The following is a 4458-nucleotide window of genomic DNA, read 5'->3' on the forward strand; positions in this document are numbered from 1 at the left end:
AACAAGATCAATCAAACAAAAAACAACTGTGGATTAGCCTTAATTCAGAAATGATAAGAATATATCAAATAACAGATTCATAAATCTTACTAAGCTTTACCTATTAAGGTAGTTCATTTTAAATTTTGCCATCATACAAATATCTTCAGTTTAAAAAGTCCATTTTGCAAAAGTATGTATAGGAACTGTTGTTGAGACTGCCGAGTCTGCGTCCACCCGTGAGAGATCTTGTCACAGCTCCTCCACCGCCACTCCACACCCGCCACTAGTTAGCCATGGATGATGATATTGCTGCGCTCGTTGTGGACAAGTGCTCAGGCATGTGCAAAGCCGGCTTCGTGGGCAACGATGCTCCATGGGCCGTCTTCCCCTCCATCTTAGGCTGCCCTAGGCACCAGGGCGTGATGGTGGGTATGGGTCAGAAGGACTCCTACGTGGGCGAAGAGGCCCAGAGCCATAGAGTCATCCTGACCCTGAAGTACCCCATTGAACACGGCATCGTCACCAACTGGGATGATATGGAGAAGATCTGGCACCACACCTTCTACAACGAGCTTCCTGTGTCCCCCGAGGAGCACCCCGTGCGGCTCACTGAGGCTCCCCTGAACCCCAAGGCCAACCATGAAAAGATGACCCAGATCATGTTTGAGACCTTCAACACCCCAGCCATGTATGTAGCCATCCAGGCTGTGCTGTCCCTGTATGCCTCTGGTTGTACCACTGGCATTGTGATGGACTCCGGAGACGGGGTCACCCACACTGTGCCCATCTATGAGGGCTACGCTCTCCCTCATGCCATCCTGCGTCTGGACCTGGCTGGCTGGGACCAGACAGACTACCTCATTGAGATCCTGACTGAGCGTGGCTACAGCTTCACCACCACAGCAGAGACAGAAATTGTGCATGACATCAAAGAGAAGCTGTGCTATGTTGCCCTGGACTTCGAGCAAGAGATGGCCACTGCTGCATCCTCTTCCTCCCTGAAGAAGAGCTACGAGCTGTCTGATGGCCAGGTCATCACTATTGGCAGTGAGCGGTTCCGCTGCCCCGAGGCTCTCTTCCAGCCTTCTTTCCTGGGTATGGAATCCTGTGATATCCATGAAACTACATTCAATTCCATCATGAAGTGTGATGTTGACATCCGCAAAGACCTCTATGCCAACACAGTGCTGTCTGGTGGTACCACCATGTACCCAGGCATTGTGGACCGGATGCAGAAAGAGATCACTGCTCTGGCTCCTAGCATCATGAAGATCAAGATTATTGTTCCTCCTGCGTGCGAGTACTCTGTGTGGATTGGTGGCTCCATCTTGGCGCACTGTCCACCTTCCAGCAGATGTGGATCAGCAAGTAGGAGTACGAGGAGTACGGCCCCTCCATCGTTCACCACAAATGCTTGTAGGCGGACTGTTAACTGAGCTGCGTTTTACACCCCTTCTTTGACAAAACCAAACTTGCGCAGAAAAAAAACAAGCAAGGAATTGTTGTTGAATATTAATATTTATTATTGATTTATGTTTTAGTTAGCCAGTGGTTATTCCTAAATCAGGAACACCAAATCATATCACCACACAGAGTCTAGGATTTATTTAATCAACCTAGATCACAATGCTAGGCAATGATTACTCCATCTAAACCTCCAAACCCACATAGTTTCCTACCATTCAGATTTTACTCCTTATACTTTCTTTTAGTCATAGGTTAAGTTCTGTTCATCTCTCCATGTGGTTCTAAGTTCTCTCCTGCTGACCACTGCTCCTACCCTTTGTCTTCTTTCCTCTCCCCTCTGGATCAGGATGTCCCACCCTATTCTACCATTGCACAACAATGGCTGGTTGTTTTATTGACGACATAGAAAACGAATGGTGGAATGTTAACACAAACTCAAGACAGGTGATGTTAAGCATCATAATACATTGTTTGGGTTGAAAGCAGATAGTGGGGTAGAGAAACCAGCATTTGAATGAAAAAGGGGAACTTGTATACATTCCAAAAGAACATTATACCAACAAGGAGTGTTAAAAATTAAATGCAGATTTAGATCTGATAAAATTATGACCATTTTCTCATGTGCTTCAAATCCAGAATAACTGAAAATTATAGCCTTAAGTTTCTATAGTTTGGGAACCAGAGAGACAAGTCAGTAGTTCTTGCAGAGGATTTGTATTTGATTTCCATCATCCACACGGGACCTCACAATAGCCTATAATAACTGCAGTTCCAAGGGATCCAACAGGTTCTTCTGGCCTTTGGGCAGCAGGTACACAGGGGGTATACATGTACGCTGACACTCATTCACTCACACATAAAGAAAATCTTTTTAAAATCTTGAGAGAAAAAACAGGGCCATTGTCCATACTCAGTTTGCTGAGATTCTTAATTCTTTTTTTTTTTTTTTTTCTTAAAAATTTTTGGGTTTTTTTAGACAAGATATTTCCATGTAGCCCTGGTTTTTTCTGAAACTTACTCTGTAGACCAGGTTGTCCTCTAACTCACAGAGATCTGCTTGCCTCTGCTTCCCCAGTGCTAGAATTAAAGTCTTGTGCCACCACTGCCTGGCTAGATTCTGAATTTTTAATACAACCAAGTAATAGTATGAAGAGTCTTTTGGCTAGCTGCAGCTATTTTGCATATTGAATGAACTGCAATGGTAAATGATCTGTTACTTCTTCAGTTACATCAAATAATGAGAACAGAATTTAAATTTCATCTAAGTGCCCTATTTTTTTTTAATTGTTTAAGACTTTCAGGTGAAAACCTCATCTGTCCTTTGATTTTCTTGTTTCACGTGTAGGTCAAGGTAGAACTCCATCAGATGCAGCATCTGTACAAGCCACGCATCGAAACTAGCAGCCTGTGGGTATTATTTTGAAGTAGAAATTGTCAGTAAGAGAAGAAATCGGTAATTGTAAATTTTGGTTGCCATAACCAATTTTTTTTTTATTCCTGGATAATTGTATTTGAAATGTTTCATCAATATGTATGGTATAATTTGAACGGTGTAATCTTGAAAATCTTGGTTTTGGAAAAATCGACTGTAAATATTACAGTTCAACAGATTGGTTCTGTTAAGTCATGGTTGTAATAGTCTTTCTGGCATGCTCATTAGTAAAACTGAGAGCTGAAGTGTAAGCAATAGAGTGGCTGAGAAGCTGGATCTTCTAAAATTTGCCAAGCCAAAGTGAGTTTGTGGCTTATAAGTATCTGAAAGAGCTTAGGGTTCACAATCTGAGGTATTACTTGGAAGGTGGATTGCTTCTAAGTTCTTGACTCAGAGCTTCCTAGGAGGTTAGTGTGTGGTACGGAAGCTTCAGAATGAAAACTCTGGTTGATTTTGGAACCAATTTGGGTTATTACTTAGTCTTAGAATTGATGTGCTGTGATATGTATGTGCATCAGAATCACTTATGGGACTATTACAGTTATTTTTGGACCTTAACCAAAATATTCTCAATCAGAATTTTCTGTGGTAAAGCTTTTGTAATGGTGTAGGTATCTTGAGAAAGACCCATGAAGAATTTTGGTGCATATTCCTAGTTAAGAATTAATTCTGTAAAGTCATATTGTTTTCTGATACTTCATTGGAATATTAGAGTCATTTAAAAAAAACACAGGATCATTTACAGCTACCAAGATATTGCACTCTTCAGGTAAGTTGACCTGCATTTGAATCCCTTTTGTTGAACTTTCTGTGTTTAATTAACAAAAGCAATTGTCCAATACATTGTTGTTCTCTTTGCTGGCTGGATATACTCTGCCAGTAGTACCAAAAATAGAAGGGGAAAGTTTGGGCTACTCCCAACACTTCTTAACTGCCTGTTTTGCCAAGGTGATCAAACCAAACATAAAACTAGAGATTTCCAAGAGAAAACCTAACATTTTAGGTACATAAGAACTTTTATTTATTCTGCTCCACAATGCTGTCACTGCTCATGATGATTCCTAGGTTTCTCTATAGATTTCATTCTATGTGTTCCATCTATGAAGGATTTCAACCTCATATTTTCATGGCTACACATATCCTGAGCCTTATATCTAATTTTATGTCTCATTAATTCCCCTGAGCTCCAGTCAGATACATCTACTAGGATGTTTACAATTGAGTCTTCCACAACCATTGAATATAGCCTGTTTGAAATATTTTTTTTCTACTGATAGTAGAAACTTGAGGATTTCTCATGTTTATCTTTTTCTTGATGTCTCCACTGCATGTCCCTTAGTTGGGTCTTGGTAATTTATCTCTGGAGTTCCCAAGGTGGTTGGTAATTGCCTTTCAGGTGTTCTCTGTTTGTAACTCTTAACAGTGTATTTCTCAGACAGAGCTGACTTGGGTCTGTCTCTTCCTTAAAATCATTTGGAACTGATGCTTTGGGGATAGAATACGAAACTTTTTACCAGAGTCATTTATGATGTGACCATTCTATGTAATTTTTCATTCTCATTTGTTTGTATCCATGA

General features: G+C 40.9%; 1 pseudogene; it reads left to right on the forward strand.

The window, feature by feature from the left end:
• Window positions 1-275: 275 nt before the first annotated feature.
• On the forward strand, window positions 276-1402 carry LOC129686659 (actin, cytoplasmic 1-like; annotated as a pseudogene).
• Window positions 1403-4458: the final 3056 nt, after the last annotated feature.

The sequence above is a fragment of the Psammomys obesus genome, unplaced genomic scaffold (assembly GCF_907164565.1).
Source record: "Psammomys obesus unplaced genomic scaffold, mPsaObe1.curated_primary_1811, whole genome shotgun sequence".
NCBI classification, from domain to species: domain Eukaryota; kingdom Metazoa; phylum Chordata; class Mammalia; order Rodentia; family Muridae; genus Psammomys; species Psammomys obesus.